The sequence below is a fragment of the Bufo gargarizans genome, chromosome 3, assembly GCF_014858855.1.
Source record: "Bufo gargarizans isolate SCDJY-AF-19 chromosome 3, ASM1485885v1, whole genome shotgun sequence".
NCBI classification, from domain to species: domain Eukaryota; kingdom Metazoa; phylum Chordata; class Amphibia; order Anura; family Bufonidae; genus Bufo; species Bufo gargarizans.
In genome coordinates this window covers 568,386,005-568,404,899 of record NC_058082.1, presented here as the reverse complement: position 1 = coordinate 568,404,899, position 18,895 = coordinate 568,386,005, and the positions used below count along the sequence as shown (strand labels likewise).

The 18,895-nt window shown below is 47.7% G+C and overlaps 1 protein-coding gene across 1 annotated transcript in view; it reads left to right on the top strand.

Moving 5' to 3' along the window:
- Positions 1 to 18,671, top strand: part of LOC122933268 (V-set domain-containing T-cell activation inhibitor 1-like) — a 93,945-nt gene extending 75,274 nt beyond the window's left edge. The window contains exon 6 of the mRNA XM_044288143.1: positions 17,859 to 18,671. The gene's annotated coding sequence lies outside the window, so the exon portion shown is untranslated. The remainder of the gene's footprint in view (positions 1 to 17,858) is intronic.
- The last annotated feature ends 224 nt before the right edge of the window (positions 18,672 to 18,895 follow it).

The following is an 18,895-nucleotide window of genomic DNA, read 5'->3' as shown; positions in this document are numbered from 1 at the left end:
GGCCTAAATATCTGACAATGGACTGTTCCAGTGTTGGGTGACGTGAAGCATGATTCTCTGCTATGATATGAAGACTGATTCTCTGCTGACATGATGCCAGATTCTCTGTTACGGGACCTCTCTCCTCTGCCTGGGTGCCTGGGCCTAAATATATGACAATGGACTGTTCCAGTGTTGGGTGACGTGAATCCTGATTCTCTGCTATGACATGAAGACTGATTCTCTGCGGACATGAAGCCAGATTCTCTGTTACGGGACCTCTCTCCTCTGCCTGGGTGCCGGGGCCTAAATATCTGACAATGGACTGTTCCAGTGTTGGGTGACGTGAAGCATGATTCTCTGCTATGATATGAAGACTGATTCTCTGCTGACATGAAGCCAGATTCTCTGTTAAGGGACCTCTCTCCTCTGCCTGGGTGCCTGGGCCTAAATATATGACAATGGACTGTTCCAGTGTTGGGTGACGTGAATCCTGATTCTCTGCTATGACATGAAGACTGATTCTCTGCTGACATGAAGCCTGATTCTCTGTTACGGGACCTCTCTCCTCTGCCTGGGTGCCTGGGCCTAAATATCTGACAATGGACTGTTCCAGTGTTGGGTGACGTGAAGCATGATTCTCTGCTATGACATGCAGACTGATTCTCTGCTGACATGAAGCCAGATTCTCTGTTACGGGACCTCTCTTCTCTGCCTGGGTGCCGGGGCCTAATTATATGACAATGGACTGTTACAGTGGTGGGTGACGTGAAGCCTGATTCTCTGCTATGACATGAAGACTGATTCTCTGCTGACATGAAGCCAGATTCTCTGTTACGGGACCTCTCTCCTCTGTCTGGGTGCCGGGGCCTAAATATCTGACAATGGACTGTTACAGTGGTGGGTGACGTGAAGCCTGATTCTCTGCTATGACATGCAGACTGATTCTCTGCGGACATGAAGCCATATTCTCTGTTACGGGACCTCTCTCCTCTGCCTGGGTGCCGGGGCCTAATTATATGACAATGGACTGTTACAGTGGTGGGTGACGTGAAGCCTGATTCTCTGCTATGACATGCAGACTGATTCTCTGCTGACATGAAGCCAGATTCTCTGTTATGGGACCTCTCTCCTCTGCCTGGGTGCCTGGGCCTAAATATATGACAATGGACTGTTACAGTGGTGGGTGACGTGAAGCCTGATTCTCTGCTATGACATGCAGACTGATTCTCTGCGGACATGAAGCCAGATTCTCTGTTACGGGACCTCTCTCCTCTGCCTGGGTGCCGGGGCCTAAATATCTGACAATGGACTGTTCCAGTGTTGGGTGACGTGAAGCATGATTCTCTGCTATGATATGAAGACTGATTCTCTGCTGACATGAAGCCAGATTCTCTGTTAAGGGACCTCTCTCCTCTGCTTGGGTGCCTGGGCCTAAATATCTGACAGTGGCCTGTTCCAGTGTTGGGTGACGTGAAGCATGATTCTCTGCTATGACATGAAGACTGATTCTCTGCTGACATGAAGCCAGATTCTCTGTTACGGGACCTCTCTCCTCTGCCTGGGTGCCTGGGCCTAAATATCTGACAATGGACTGTTCCAGTGTTGGGTGACGTGAAGCATGATTCTCTGCTATGATATGAAGACTGATTCTCTGCTGACATGATGCCAGATTCTCTGTTAAGGGACCTCTCTCCTCTGCCTGGGTGCCTGGGCCTAAATATCTGACAGTGGCCTGTTCCAGTGTTGGGTGACGTGAAGCATGATTCTCTGCTATGACATGAAGACTGATTCTCTGCTGACATGAAGCCAGATTCTCTGTTACGGGACTTCTCTCCTCTGCCTGGGTGCCTGGGCCTAAATATCTGACAATGGACTGTTCCAGTGTTGGGTGACGTGAAGCATGATTCTCTGCTATGATATGAAGACTGATTCTCTGCTGACATGATGCCAGATTCTCTGTTAAGGGACCTCTCTCCTCTGCCTGGGTGCCTGGGCCTAAATATCTGACAGTGGCCTGTTCCAGTGTTGGGTGACGTGAAGCATGATTCTCTGCTATGACATGAAGACTGATTCTCTGCTGACATGAAGCCAGATTCTCTGTTACGGGACTTCTCTCCTCTGCCTGGGTGCCTGGGCCTAAATATCTGACAATGGACTGTTCCAGTGTTGGGTGACGTGAAGCATGATTCTCTGCTATGATATGAAGACTGATTCTCTGCTGACATGATGCCAGATTCTCTGTTAAGGAACCTCTCTCCTCTGCCTGGGTGCCTGGGCCTAAATATCTGACAGTGGCCTGTTCCAGTGTTGGGTGACGTGAAGCATGATTCTCTGCTATGACATGAAGACTGATTCTCTGCTGACATGAAGCCAGATTCTCTGTTACGGGACTTCTCTCCTCTGCCTGGGTGCCTGGGCCTAAATATCTGACAATGGACTGTTCCAGTGTTGGGTGACGTGAAGCATGATTCTCTGCTATTATATGAAGACTGATTCTCTGCTGACATGATGCCAGATTCTCTGTTAAGGGACCTCTCTCCTCTGCCTGGGTGCCTGGGCCTAAATATCTGACAGTGGCCTGTTCCAGTGTTGGGTGACGTGAAGCATGATTCTCTGCTATGACATGAAGACTGATTTTCTGCTGACATGAAGCCAGATTCTCTGTTACGGGACCTCTCTCCTCTGCCTGGGTGCCTGGGCCTAAATATCTGACAATGGACTGTTACCGTGGTGGGTGACGGGAAGCCAGATTCTCTGCTATGGGACCTCTCTCCAATTGATATTGGTTAATTTTTATTTATTTTATTTTTATTTTTATTCATTTCCCTATCCACATTTGTTTGCAGGTGATTTACCTACATGTTGCTGCCTTTTGCAGCCCTCTAGCCCTTTCCTGGGCTGTTTTACAGCCTTTTTAGTGCTGAAAAGTTCGGGTCCCCATTGACTTCAATGGGGTTCGGGTTCGGGACGAAGTTCGGGTCGGGTTCGGATCCCGAACCCGAACGTTTCCGGGAAGTTCGGCCGAACTTCTCGAACCCGAACATCCAGGTGTTCGCTCAACTCTATCCATGACCACTTCCATTACTGCTGGATGGCGTCTCAATAAGATTTCCTTCAATGTCACTGAATATACAACTTCCACCTTATTGTGGCTGAGTAATACCACCGTACTGTCACAGAGTAGAACCCACAGAAACTATCGTTCCCCATGAAAACCACAGTACAAGTCTGAAATAATTATACCATGTCCACTGTATACAGTTGTGTTCAAAATAATAGCAGTGCGTTTAAAAAAGTGAATAAAGCTCCAAATCCTTCTAATAGCTTTTATTTCCATTCACACAGATGCATTGGGAACACGACACATTCTATTCCAAATCAAGAAAAATATATCAAATTTGTGTTGTTCCTCTAAAACAATTGAAGAAAAGTGAATATTAGACTGTTCAAAAAAGTAGCAGTGTTTGTCTTCTTCTTTACAAACATTCACTCTATAAACTGAGAAATGTCTGAGTATTTCCTCTCCTCTGAATCCCGTCACTGATACTTAGTTGTATAACCGCTGTCTCTGAGACCTGCTGGACGTCTGTGCTGCTCGGAGTCACCACCGTCGGGGCCCTGTGAACAGGTATTCCAGCCCAGGAGGATCGGACCACATTCCACAGTTCTTTATTTCTTAGTTTTTCCTCAGAAACGTCATTTTTTATGTCACCCACAAGTTTTCTTTTGGATTAGGATCCGGGGATCGGGCCGGCCGCTCCATAACGTCAATCTTGTTGGTCTCGAGCCGAGATGTTGCCCGTTTACTGGTGTGTTTGGGGTCATGGTCTTGTTGGAACACCCATTTCAAGGTCATTTCCTCTTCAGCATCAGGCAGCATGACCTCTTCCAGTATTCTGATGGATTCAGACTGATCCATGATCCCTGGTCTGCGATAAATAGGCCCAACACCGTAGTCTGAGACACATCCCCATATCATGATGCTTGTCCACCATGCTTCACTGTCTTCACAGTGTACTGCGGCTGAATTCAGTGTTTGGGGGTCGTCTGACAAACTGTCTCCGGCCACTAGACCCAAACAGAACCATCTCACTTCCATCAGTCCACAGAATGTCTCTTCAGGCCGTCCATGTGCTCTTTGGCAGATTGTAAGCTCTTCAGCACATGTCTTGTTTCCAGCAGTGGGACTTTGCGGGGGCTTCTTGCAGATCGCTCGGCTTCACATCGGTGTCTTCTCATTGTAACAGGACTCACAGGGAACTTTACACCTTCTTTCATCTTCCTGGAGCTGATTGTTGGCCGAGTCCTCGCCATTTTGGTTATTCTTCTATCCATTCGAATGGTACTTTTTCCCTTTCTTCCACGTCTTTCAGGTTTTGGTTGCCATTTTAAAGCATTTGCGATCATTTTAGCTGAGCAGTCTATCATTTTCTGCACTTCTTTATATGTTTTCCCCTCTCCAATCAACTTTTTAATCAAGGCACGCTGTTCTTCTGAACAATGTCTGGAACGACCCATTTTCCTCAGAATTTCAGAGAGAAATGCACTGTAACCAGCATGTACAACATTTGCTGCCTTCCTTCCTTAAATAAGGGCAATAATTGCCACCTGCTTTTCAAAGAATGAATGACCTCACTCATTGAACTCCACACTGCTATTATTTTGAACATGCCCCTTTCAATAAGTGATTGAATTAGAGAGAATCAGCAGCATGCATGTCATGACTGTTGGGTCTGTTGGGTTTCTATTACTCTACTACACCTGCTAGTAAATTATTTGCCATGTAGAAATATAATTTCTACTAAAAACAGTGACTGATCAGGTTAGTGATGTCTGACTGCTATTATTTTAAACACAACTGTATATACTGAATAATACTGCTTAGTGACTGAATAATACTGCACTGCATAGTGACTGAGTAATTCTGCACCGCATAGTGACTAAATAATATTGCACTGCATAGTGACTGAGTAATACTGCAGCTATACAGAAGGACAAGCATTATTGGAACAACTATTTGCAACGGGTGTGATATACCTGTTGCCCCCCAAAAAACTGATGAAGGCCTGCGATATACCTGCTTCCACAAAATACTGATTGAGGGGTGCGATATACCGGCTTCCACAAAATATTGATTCAGGTGTTCTATATACCTGCTTCTACAAAATACTGATTGAGGCCTGTGATATACCTTCTTCCACAAATACTGCTCTTCTCTAGGGACTTAGGCACAGGGTCATTTTGAAAATGACAGGCAGAGAAAGAGGCAAGCTGTTCCGCAGGGGTGGTAGGGGTCGGGCAGGTGCACCAGGCCGGTGCCCAAGTGGGAAGTTGGAGAAGGCTCGTGCGATTACTTCAAAGGACGCACCAGAGTTGGTTGAGTGGCTCACTCAGCCTTCCGCTTCTGCACCCTCCTCATCCTCTGTATCTGCACCCTCCTCACACTCTGCTGTGCGCACCCCAAAAGACACCACCGCCACCACCACCACCGTTGCCCCTCCACTCGAGAATTATTTTCCCATTCATTCCCAGACCTTAACGATGCGCAGCCATTCTTGACATCGGATGAGGAAGAGGAGGTAGCAACGGCCGCCACCCAGCGGTCTGACGACTGTGCCCAGATCAGCCCAAAGAGGGTGGTCCCCGCTGTTGCTGCCTACTCCGATATCTCTAATGTCAGTGGTGGTGAAGGGGACGATGATGACGTGTCGATGTATGTCATGTAGTGCCCACAATAGAGGAAGAGGAGTGGAGTTCAGAGGGAGAGACGGAGCAGCAGATAGGGAGGAGAAGCAGGAAGAACTCACAGTGCACAGGAGGCAAAAACCAGACTGCTAATGTATCTGGAGTGAGCCATCCACCATGCACGGTCACATCTTGCGCTCCCAGGACGCCGGCACATGGCTCCGCAGTGTGGGCTTTTTTTAACGTGTCTGCTGCTGACAATAGTGATGCCATCTGCAGCCTGTGCTGTCAACGCATAAGTCGTGGTAAACCCAACACTCACCTAGGGACGACCACCTTAAGAAGGCACCTGGCCTCCCATCAGCGAGTCCAGTGGGACCAACGCCGTCAGAACCTACAAAGCCACACTCCCGGTGCTCCATGTCCTTCTCCTCCCTCCTCCCATTTTTACTTCACTCCACCGTGCCGTTGTCGCGTTCATCTGGCACAAGGCAGGCTTCTGTGGCCCAAATGTTCGAGTGTAAAAAGTTGATGACGCTGGATAACCCTCTTGCCCAACGGCTGACCGCTGACTTGTCGGAACTGCTAGCCCGCCAACTACTGCCATATAAACTGGTGGACTTGGAGGCCTTTAGAAAATTTGTGGCCATTGGCACACCTCAAGGTCCCTGGAAGGAAATATTTCTCCCAGAAGGGCAACCCAGAGCTATATGGCCACATTCAGCGGCAGGTGAATGTATCTCTGGCACGCAGTGTCGGTGCCAAGACAATGTCGGTGCCACAGACACGTGGTCTAGCAAACACGGGCAGGGAAGGTACATAACTTTTACTGCCCACTGGGTGAACCTTCTGACGGCCGTCAAGCATGTAACCCGTGGCACCAGTGTGGATTTGGTGTTATCGCCACGGATTGCATGCAGGCCTGCCTCTTCTTCTCCTCCTCCTACTCCATCCTCCGTCTCCTCCTCGGCTGACTCCTCCTTTTCCACTGCTACCGCCTCTTCCGCTGCACTCCCCAAGCTCCCAGAACCTATACGACGTGACAGGTGAGACGTTGCCATGCTGTGCTGCGGCTGTTGTGCCTGGAAGCCAAGAGCCACACCAGTCATGCACTGCTTTCAGCTCTGCGGTCACAGGAGATCAGTGGCTAACCCCGCTCAATTTGGCAGTGGGTAAAGTGGTGTGCAACAACAGTGCCAATCTGCTGAGCGCGCTGAAACAGGGCAAAATGCATGGCACACGTCCGGAACTTAGTCGTGCAGCGATTCGTTGCCAAATACCGCGGGTCCAGGACGTCTTGCGGCAGGCCAGGAAAATCTCTGGCCATTTCAGAAGATCTTACATGGCCATGGCTCGCCTTGCTGACGTTCAGCGGCGACACCACCTGCCCGTCAGACGTCTGATTTGTGACTGCCCGACGCGCTGGAACTCCACCTTGTATATGCTTGACAGGCTGCTCCAGCAGCAACATGCCGTTAACGACTACCTGTACGAACTCTGCGGCAGGACAGGTTCTGGGAGCTTGGTTTCTTTTCACCGCGCCAGTGGCTGCTCATGCGCGACGCATGCAGACTTCTGCGGCCATTTGATGAGATCACCAAACTGGTCAGTCGCAGCCAGGGCGCCATCAGTGACATCGTACCTTACGCCTTCTTTCTGGAGCGTGCATTGCGTTGTGTCATTGATCAAGCCGTCGAGGAGCAGAAAGATGAGGAAGTCGCAAAGATGAGGCTACTCCATCTGAGACAAGTCAGCAGGAGTCTGAAGAGGAGTCAGAGGAGGATGGTGGCTGGAAGAGGAGCAAAAAGAGCAGGGTTTGAGGGGGATTTTAAACTTTTCGGGGATCCCTGGTGTTGTCCGTGGCTGAGGGGAGGACGACATTCTCCTGGACGATGAGCAGGAGCCAGGCCGCTCCACCGCTTCCAATTTAGTGCAAATGGGGGCCTTCATGCGCAAGTGTTTGAAGAGGGGCCCCCGTATAAAAAGCATACAGGGCAAGGACCAGTACTGGATGGCAACGTACTTAGACCCCCAGTACACAAAATGGCGGACATGTTACCATCATCACAGACGGCTGGCAGAATGCAGCATTTCCTGGCCTTGCTGCGAGAGATGCTGCATTCTGCTGTTGCGGGCGCTGGCAGAGGAATTTCCACCCACAGCGAAACAGTTGTAGGTATCAATCCAACAGCGCATGCAAGAAGAGGGCGGTTTGAAGATGTGTTGGTCACTTCGGATATGAGATCATTCTTGCAGCCAACCCATCAAGAGCAGCCCTCTAGGTCCAGCCTCAGGGAACGCCTAGACCGCCAGGTGTCCGACTACATCGGGTTAACGGCCAATGTGGACGCTCTGAGAAGCGAGGAACCCCTGGACTACTGGGTGGGCAGGCTTGACCTGTGGCCAGAGCTGGCACAATTTGCCATGGAACTCTTGGCTTGCCCCTCGTCGAGTGTCCTGTCCGAAAGGACGTTCAGTGCAGCAGGGGGGATCGTGACCGATAAGCGCAGTCACCTAGCTCACGACAGTGTGGACTATCTCACATTTCTAAAAATTAATGAGGCATGGATCTCGGAGGAATTCAACACCTGTGACGACCATGTGTAATTGAATTTCCTCATGCCAGCCCACACATATCCGCCATCAACCAGAACAAATAATGGTCCTTGTCTTATATATATACAGCGGCATAAAAGGCCTTTTCTGTCAGGTGAATGCTTAATTTTTAGGACCTCTACTCTAGTGGCCTACAGTAAAAAAAAATTGCCGGTGACCGCCTATTGTACCTCCAGCCACATCATCTCAAGTTTTTTTCTGTCAGGGGAATGCCTAATTTTTGGGGCCTCTACTCCAGTGGCCTGCAGTAAAATTGTTATCCACTGACCGCATAATATACCTCCAGCCACATAATCGCTTGATCTTTTCTGTCAGATGAATGCCTAATTTTTGGGGCCTCTACTCCCATAGCCTAAAATAACATTTTTCTAGGCTCCAACAGGGCACATTTTTGAGAGTTTCCGTTTAAGACGCATAAAACCGGCCCCTGATTAAAATACATATTTTTTATGGGAATTTTTGCCATTGATCCCCCTCTGGTATGTCACTGTCCATGTTGTGGGACTATTTGTGCACTTCTAGTAAATATTTGGTGGCTGCAAATATGACCTGAAGGTTTTTTAGGTTCACCTGCCATTAAAGCGAATGGGGCCCGTCGAGAACGCGCGGCTCGCGAACATTTGAGTCAAAGTGCACAACAACCGGGTGGTCTGAAGAATGACATATGAAGCACCTATAAACCCTGGCAGAGAACAATGTACTGAAATCAACTCACCGATAGAGGATGGGAACTCTATGAAGATAGCAACGAATGAAGAATTTTGAGTAGACGGGTGGCAACCAGGTAGCGGTGAATGACAGCAGACATAAAAACACTACAGAACTGACCCGGCTCTGAATACAACCAAGCAAGACAAAGCAAAATCCAACTGAACCCACCTCAACACTGACAACAATGAAAGGCTGGAGGACCACTGGTCCCAGGATACACTGGTACAACACAACAGACAAGAACAAGACACTGACACTGGAATCAGAATCACCAGCCACCAGAGAAGCAAAAGGATTGGACATATAAAGGCTCAGCAAACTGAAACTCCATCTGAAAATAACCAGACCAAGCTAGGAAACGGCCTGACCCAAGCTCACATGCAAGGCAGTGACGTAGAAACCTCCCCAACAATGCTAGTTGGCAAGCGAACACGAGACTGGAACTCCGGTCAGATTATCCACTGGGGAGAAGATTGTCACTATCGTTCCTTACCAGTAATCCGTCCACCTTAGCCTCTAGTACAAGTGTGGTCTGGATTGCCTGAACCATGTTGACGTCTTCAGTGATCTTCTTCCTCCTTGTGGCAGGGTTTACCCATTATCGCGCCTCAAAACTGAGGTCATGTCTCTTTACTTCAAGGAGAGCCCTTCTGGGGATTTGGTAATTATTACTACCAGTTTATTCTCCTCTTCTTTGGTCACAACTATTACTGCTCCTACCAAGAAAAGGGTTAACTTCAATCAAGTCAACCCTGAAAGGATGTAGACACCTGCCGGAAGGTGCTCGTCATCTAGTGACCATTGATATAGATTATAGACCAATAGTACTTGAGATGGTCTGACCAACTCTCACTGTCACGGGTTCCCCCTTTTTCTCAGCTGCACCGCAATTAAGCTATAAAGGTTGACTACTATAACCCCCACACATGAGCCGAGGCTTAATGCTGGGTAAACCAAGCCTGACTTTATTGGCACACGCAGCCAATTATACAGTGCACAGAACACCTCCCCGATAGCCTGGGAGATGATTGAGTTACAAACCCCCAACTTCCCCAGGACAGAACAATACAGTATTGTAAAACACTCCTTTGATGGGATTTTCCTGAACAGATGCAAGGTTCTTGGCGTTCCAGGGTGAGGGGTCTCTGCTCGGGGACCGAACAAACAACCAAAATGAAGGAAATAAACAAACAAAAAGGTGTGAACAAATCCATAGTGAAAGGGCTCTCCTTCACACTGCTCCCCCCTTGCTTACAGTTCCGGCAGACACAGTTGGACCCTTTTGGGTCGACTTGGGGCTGTCTGGGTAGTACCTGATAAAACTTACGCTACCAACTCAGGCTGTCTGGATAGGCCATCTGCATTCCCGTTCAGCTTGCCAGGCCAGTAGTGTATAGTGAAGTCGTACAGTTGTAGGGCTAGACTCCACCTGAGAAGACGGGCGTTATCCCCTGCGACTCGATTGAGCCAGACTAAGGGATTGTGGTCGGTGATGAGGGTGAATGCACGGCCATAGGGAAAGGGCAACAGTTTCTGGTTGAAATTGGCTCCTGGGTGCTCCCCCCCCCCCATCCTCTCCGACCTGGCTTAACAGTCCAAACATGGAATCATCTGTATGGACGATAAAACGTTTGTTAGGATCAGGGGCAGCGAGAACCGGTGCATTTACAAGAGCTTGTTTTAAGGTTTGGAAGGCTGTCTCTCACTCCGGGGACCACAGGACCTGTTGGGGTAAGTTTTTCTTTTTCAGGTCTGTCAAGAGTTTGGCCAGGCCGCTATAGTCAGGAAAAAAGCGTCTATAGTAACCGGCTGTCCCTAAAAAAGCCATAACATGTGTCTTGGTACGGGGAGTGGGCCAATTGGCAACAGCCTCAATTTTAGCAGGCTCCGGTCGTTGTTTCCCACATCCTACCCTGTGTCCCAGAAACGGAACTTCCACCATACCAGTGTGACATTTCTCTGGTTTCAAGGTCAAACCAGCTGCTCTGATCCTGTCCAATACGGTCCCTATGTGTTCTAAGTGGGCTTCCCATGAGTCGCTGAAGATTTCTATTAGTGTTGAGCGCGAATATTCGAATTGCGAATTTTTTTCTCGAATATCGTAACTTCGAGATTTCGCGAATATTTAGAATATAGTTCTATATATTCGCGAAATCGAATATTCTTTTTTTTATTTTTTATTATTTGTTATATTTTTTTCTTTTCCACTTCCCTAAAGTTGTTCTTACCTGTCCTTTGGATTCCTGGCTTCCTGGCTGCTCCAGTCAGTGCCCGTTGCTGCTTCTGCCGACTTCCGTGCTCATGGAGCGTCCCCATCACCATGGGAACGTCTCCATATACTAGAATGTACTGTCGGATTTGAGAATTACGTTGAAATCGCAATTAGATTAATTCAAGTTATAATCGAATTGCGATTTCAACTTTTTACATATATTCTTAATATATTCGGAATATTCTAAAAGACGAAGTTAGAGCAATATTACGAATATTCTAAAAGACGAAGTTAGAGCAATATTAAGAATATTCGTAAAATACACATATAGACTGTAATTTAGCTAATATACTGCTATAGTAATTTTTTTAATAGTGTACATATTTTACAAAACTTAAAGCGAACCTTTCACCTCCTTTTCACTTTATAAACTAGCAACAGTACCTTATAGATTCTCTTCAGTGTGTTCTTCTACATATTAGAGCCGCTTTCCTGCGCTGTTTATTCTTGAAAAAATCGTCTTATAAAGTTCTCATTTCCTGCTCCTGAAGTCACGCTACAAGTCAAGGGGGTAGCCGTTCCCTCACCTCTGGCTGTACCTCCCCTGCCCTAACCCCGCCTCTATGCGCTGTAATTGACAGCCGGCTCAGTCACCGGGACCGCGTTTGTGAATCCTGCGCATGCGCCGTCTTCCTCATTCGCCGCGCGATCCCGTCTTTCTTGCGGACACAAGCGCGAGACAGGCAGGCATCACGGACGGCGCATGCGCAATTCTGTTACAGGATCGCGCTTGTGTCCGCAAGAAAGACGGGATCGCACGGCGAATGAGGAGGGCGGCGCATGCGCATGATTCACAAGCGCGGTCCCGGCGACTGAGCCGGCTGTCAATTACAGCGCATAGAGGCGGGGTTAGGGCAGGGGAGGTACAGCCAGAGGTGAGGGAACGGCTACCCCCTTGACTTGTAGCGTGACTTCAGGAGCAGGAAATGAGAACTTTATAAGACGATTTTTTCAAGAATAAACAGCGCAGGAAAGCGGCACTAACATGTATAACAACACACTGAAGATAATCTATAAGGTACTGTTGCTAGTTTATAAAGTGAAAATGAGGTGAAAGGTTCGCTTTAAGTTTTGTAAAATATATACACTATTAAAAAAATTACTATAGCAGTATATTAGCTAAATTACATTCTATATGTGTATTTTACGAATATTCTTAATATTGCTCTAACTTCGTCTTTTTAGAATATTCGTAATATTGCTCTAACTTCGTCTTTTAGAATATTACAAATATTCTAAAAGACGAAGTTAGAGCAATATTAAGAATATACGTAAAATACACATATTAGCCTAGCCATAGTCAATTAGTCATAGGAGCGTTGCCTAAGGGAAAAAAAATATATAAATCGCAATACACGATTAATTAAATCGCATATTAATCGCGATAATTGGAATAATTACGAATATTCGATTTCGACGAATATAACACGAATATTCAATCGAATATTCGCAAAATATTGCGAAATCGAATATGGCACCTCCCGCTCATCACTAATTTCTATGTCGTCCCGGTATGTACACTGTGAGACAGTGACAGGCAAAGTGATTGATGGCAGGTATTTGTCCCACAGAATCCTGTCATATGCTCCAGGGTATGCCCAGTATGTAGCGGCAAGCCCAAGCTTTGTAAAAAGCCGGTATAAGGCCTGGAGCTTGGATTGGGGAAGAGCTGGGCAGGTTCCCCAATCCGCAGTCCACTTCTGGTAAGGGATCTAGCCTGCTGCCTGATTAGCTGCACCCACAGCACTTGCATGAAGAGAACCCGGGCAGAGAGTCTGGGCCTGAGAGAGACCTGGATCTGATATGAGGGTGCGTGTGAGTAGCTCGCTGTGATGAACTACAAGGCTGAAAGTGCCATGTTTAGGACAATTAGTGAAATACTGTTTAGATGGTGCTCAGACAAGCAGGATTTGTTTTATATTTTGCCTAAAATGTCAAGGCCTTTTGTTTTGCTATTTGAAACCACAATAAAGTGGGACTTTCTTTGGACTTCATCTCGAGTTGTCACTGTCTCTGACTGTTCGCTAGTCGGCCAATCCTGCCTCTAGCAGAGCTGATTCCCACAGCACGCATAATCCTGGAGACCATCTTGGAGACGATCTGCCATTCTTTGGAATGTAGCTGGGGCATTCTTCCTTCCGAACTGCAAGACTCTAAATTGGTACAAGCCGAACAGAGTGACGAAGGCGGATTTGGGAACAGCATCCTCGGCTAGGGGAATTAGCCAGTAGCCCTTGCATAAGTTGATAGTAGTTAGATACTTCCCTCTAGCAATACGGTCCAACAGTTCGTCTACTCGGGGCATCGGGTAGGCCACTGTAAATGTTTTATGCCCAAAAGCTTTTAGAATCCCCCATGACTTCTAAGCGGAGCATCTCCTTAATTTCCTTACGCATCCCTTCCCAGACTGCCTCAGGGATGCGGTAGGGGGGTTGCTTCAATGGAGTCTCTACCCTGTTGGTTGCTAGTCTAGTGTACCCGGGCTCCTGAGAGAACGTGGCCTGTTTGGCATCCAGAAAGGTGATCGCCTGGGTCCGCTCCTGTGGTTACAGCCGTTCCCCCAAGTGTACCAACTCTATGTCCCTTTCTCTCTGGTCACTCCCTAGCAGATCAGGTAACGGTAAGTGATCCGTATCTTCAGATGCTGGGGCACATACAGCCGCCACCTCTTCCTCTCTCCCTTTGTACTCCTTGAGCATGTTGATGTGAAATGTGCGCTTCACATCCTCGTTCTCACAGCTGGCGACACGGTACGTAGTGTCACATATCTTCCCAATAATCTGGTATGGTCCCTGCCAGGCAGCCTGTAGTTTGTCATGCCTGACCGGTTTAAGTACCATAACCTTCTGTCCAATTTAAAAACTACGGTGTCGGGCATTCCAGTCATACCATACCTGCTGGCGCCGCTGGGACACCTGAAGGTTCTCGCGTACCATCTGAGTCAATGCCTCCATACGGTCTCTCAACTCCAGCACATATGGTACCACCGGGGTCCCTGCTGACTCTATGGCCCCCTCCCAGTGCTCCTTAATAAGATCTATGGGTCCCCTCACTCACCTCCCATATAGCAGCTCAAAGGGCGAGAAGCCAGTTGATTCCTGTGGACACCTCCCTATAAGCAAAGAGGAGATGAGGCAGGAAACGCTCCCAGTCTCTGTAGGCGGCCGTGAACGTCTTCAGCATTTGCTTCCGAGTTCCATTAGTCTGGGGGTGATACGGGGAGCTCATCAGGGGTTTTATCCCATAGACCTTGCATAGCTGATGTGTTACGGTCGCCGTCAATTGGGTACCCTGGTCAGATAGAATTTCTCGGGGAAATCCTACTCTTGAGAATACTTTAACCAGGGCATCTGCTACTGTCTCAGCCTCAATATTGGGCACCGCTACTGCTTCGGGGTACCTAGTGGCGTAATCCACTATGGTTAGGCTGTAACGTTTACCAGAGCGGCTAGGTTGAGCCAGGGGCCCTATTAAATCCACCGCTACCCGACTAAAAGGTTCTTCAATGATGGGCATGGGAATCATTTTAGCTTTAGGGTGGTCACCTCTCTTGCCCACCCGTTGGCATACTTCACAAGTTTAACAATATCGTTGGACATCATTAGAGATTCCCAGCCAGAAAAAGTTTTAGGTCACCCGGTATGACGTCCGCTGAATTCCTAAATGCCCAGCTAAGGGGATGTCGTGCCCAATTCTCAACAGCTCCTACTAGCTGGGGAACTACTAGCTGGCATTTCTGTTTGGGCCCTGAGGCATTTGCCCTAGAATCTGTTAGCCTACACAATCTGCTACCTTCCAACACATACTGCTCCCCCTCCAGCCCCCCTTGATCAGTTACAGCTTTTTCCTGGTACTTTAGTAAGGTGGGGTCTCCCGCTACCTGTTTACCAAAATCCTCAGGGGTATTCCAGGGTAGGGGCTCTACTGACGCTGTCGGGGAAGTGGATCGTACCTGGGTCCCCGGAGTTTCTGAGAGGTTTTCTGTAGTGCGACTCTGGGCTCTGGTAGTTACAGCGTGAATCTCCTGGTTGAGTGCAGGTATAATGGCAGATGTAAGAGGAGCCAAATCATTGCCGAGTATTACATTGGTGGGCAAATCCTTCATGACCCCCACCTTTACTGTTCCAGACGCCACACCCCAATCCAAATGAACCTGGGCAGTAGGGATTCTATAGACGGTTCCCCCTACCACCCGAACAGCAATAGAATTGCCTGGCTGGTGGTTGTCGTTGTTGAGCAAATGTCTCTTAATCAGTGAGATGGTGGCCCCTGTATCCCGGAGGCCTTGGACAGTTTCACCATTAAACATCACCAGTTGGCGGTGGTGTTGTCGGTTGCCCCACTGGCTGCCTGTACCGGATTGGCTTCATGAAGGAACCCCAGTGACTCTTCTCTGGTTAACTCCCGGGCCTCCCAAGTAGTTTGGACCGGGTAATCAATTGAGTGAACTGCTGCCCTGGCGTTGGTACCTGCTGGACGATTTTAAATCGGTCGGGGTTGTTCCAGCGGGCAGTCCCTGCGGTAGTGTCCCACTTGCTTGCACCGGAAACAGTGAGGTCCAGTAGTCTGTGGAGGTCTATAGGCCGCTGCTGCAGGTCACTGAGATGGTTGATGGCTCCTTCCTGGTGGTTCTGCTGGGGCATCGACCCGAAGTGGTTGGGGTTTGGGGAAAGGTAGTTCTGGTTTCCAGGCCTCCGTGTATTAATCTGCCATCCTGGCCGCCTCTTGCAAGGTGAGAGGGTTACGGTCCCTCACCCACTCCTTTACATCTGGCTAGAGAAGATTGAGTTACAAACCCCCAACCTCCCCAGGACAGAACAATACGGTATTGTAAAACACTCCTTTGATGGGATTTTTCCTGATCAGATGCAGGACACCTACTGTTAGCCAACAGTACTATCCTTGTCCGTAATGCAGACAATAATAGGACTATTTTTTTGCGGAAAGGAAATACGGACATACGGAAACAGAATGCACACGGAGTAACTTCAGGTTTTTTTTGCGGACCCATTGAAATGAATGGTTTCAAATATAAGTTTGTGTACATGTACCCTAAGGCCTCTTGCACACAAACGTATTTTCTTTCTAGTTTTTTTGCGGACCGTGTGCAGAACCATTCATTTTAATTGGTCCACAAAAAAAAACGGAAGGTACCCCATGTGCATTCTGTTTACGTATTTCCGTTTCGCTAAAATATAGAACTTGTCCTATTATTGTCCGCATTTCAGACAAGGAGAGTACTGTTCTATTAGGGGCCACGGAATGCACACCGACGTCATCCGTATTTTTTGCGGATTCGTTTTTTTGTGGATCGCAAAATACATACGGTCGTGTGCAATAGGCATATGGTAGAAGGTCAGGAGGTGCTGCCTGAGGACTACATCAGACCCTGGTGCTGGGGGTTGTCAGCGACCTGTTTTCAGACTCATCATCCGACACTTCTTGGCTTCTGCCTCGATGACGACAAAACGGGTGACCACAGAGTCCACGAGGGACAGCAAGCTCAGTAAGGATTTCAACGTCTCATTGTAGGGTGTTTATGTGGCCTCTTCCGAGTCCCCTGTGCCTGCGGCGGTCAGTGCACATCATTGTGTATATTTAGTAGTGTTGAGCGCGAATATTCGAATATCGAAATTTTTTCGCGAATATCGGCACTTCGCTAATTCACGAATATTTCGAATATAGTGCTATAAATTCGATATTTCGAATATTCGTTTTTCTTTTTTTTTTTTTTTTTATTGTTATATTTTTTTCTTTCCCACGTCCCTAAAGTAGTTCTTACCTGTCCTTTGGCTTCCTGGCTGCTCCAGTCAGTGCCCGTTGCCGCTTCTGCCGACTTCCGTGCTCATGGAGCGTCCCCATCACCATGGGAACGTCTCCATATACTAGAATGTACTGTCGGATTTGAGAATTACGTTGAAATCGCAATTCGATTATTTCAAGTTATAATAATCGAATTTAGATTTTAACTTAAAGGCTACTCTCCTATTGAAATAGCAATGCGAATAATTCAAGTTATAAAAATCGAATTTCGATTTTAACTTAGCACTGCTATATTCCATATTCGTTAATTCTAGCCTAATATGGAATATAGCAGTGCTAAGTTAAAATCGAAATTCGATTATTATAACTTGAATTAATCGCATTGCTATTTCAATAGGAGAGTAGCCTTTAAGTTACAATCGCAATACGCGATTATTTAAATCGCATATTAATCGCGATAACAAGAATAATGACGAATATTCGATTTCGACGAATATAAAACGAATATTCTATCGAATATTCGTGAATTTCGTCGAAATCGAATATGGCACCTGCCGCTCATCACTAATATTTAGCTGCCATGCAGCTCCTGGTGGGCGGCAGGTGGGTGACAGCCTCTGGTAGATGTACCACCTATGCCTCCATGAGGACTGCCCTGGAGATGAGAGTCTTCATGGAGGTAGTAGAAGTTGTCTACACCAGATTTAGTCTTCAGGATCTTCTTTGTCTATATATCTATATGAGAAGCCATCAGAGAGTCGCTCAGACACAGGGCACGACCCCTGCCGTCCTCTATAATGCCGTCAGTAACAGCCGTTTTCTCCCCCAGGTCTCCTAAAGGATGAACTTGGAGCTGCATCTTCTCAGAGACATTTCATTGACTTCTCAGCTGTGTCCTTCTAACCTCTGGAGATCATCCATGGACTGTAAGCTCTGCAGGTCAGGTAGCTTGCCCTGCATGTCGTCCTGGGTATATCAGCTGGGTGACTCCATCTTCAGAACGTCTTCTCCTCTGGTGTCATTTCTATGGATTCAGGCTGTCAGGAGGCATCTGGTAGCACAAGTCCTGCAGACATGAAGCACTACAGAAGTCACTGGATGAGACGAACACATGGCAGCCATTCAGTGCCCAGACCTCAGGGACACTGGACAAGTCGTCTTCATGATGGTGCATTACTTATGTGCAGGTTTTACTAGACAGGTGGCCATGATGGAACAGCCTAAAGAGCGCCAGAAGGTGAGGTGCATGGTGCAGATATAGGAAAGAATTGGTTCTTCCAGCAGCACAGAGTATTTCAGGACAGCAGCGTGCCAATCTTGTGTAAGGTCATATACTCCGCTATATAATTCAAGGAGCAGGACCCCCAGTAGCACAGAGTACATCTCAGTAGAGGAGTGTGCTGATAATGTCTGGGACCATAGTGTGGGAGTTACATACTGTAGTAGGATGAGAAGGGTGCACAGCAGCACAGAGTGTTTCAGCAGGTGGAGGTCCAGTCCGAGAGGGTGACCTGGTCATGTAGTCCCAGCTAACAGACAGGGCGGCTGCCTTACTCTTCACACTCTTCCCCGTCATGTGCAGGAAGGATTTGTTTTTCTATGAAGGACATTGCATTTATATATTACCCATGATCCTCTCTGCTTCTTGTGTCACTTACCGCAGCCATAAAATAAATCTAACGTGTAATCCTTTCATGGTGATCGTATTCTGGGTGGGGGTCTATGGCGCAGAACGACACTTACCAGCTCGGAACCCTAGACTAGCCTACAAATTATCACTGTGAAGCATGTAGGACTCTACACTGCCACCAGGTGGTCATCGCTGGTACTGCAGCCTGGATAGCCTGACTTACAGGTCTGAACGTC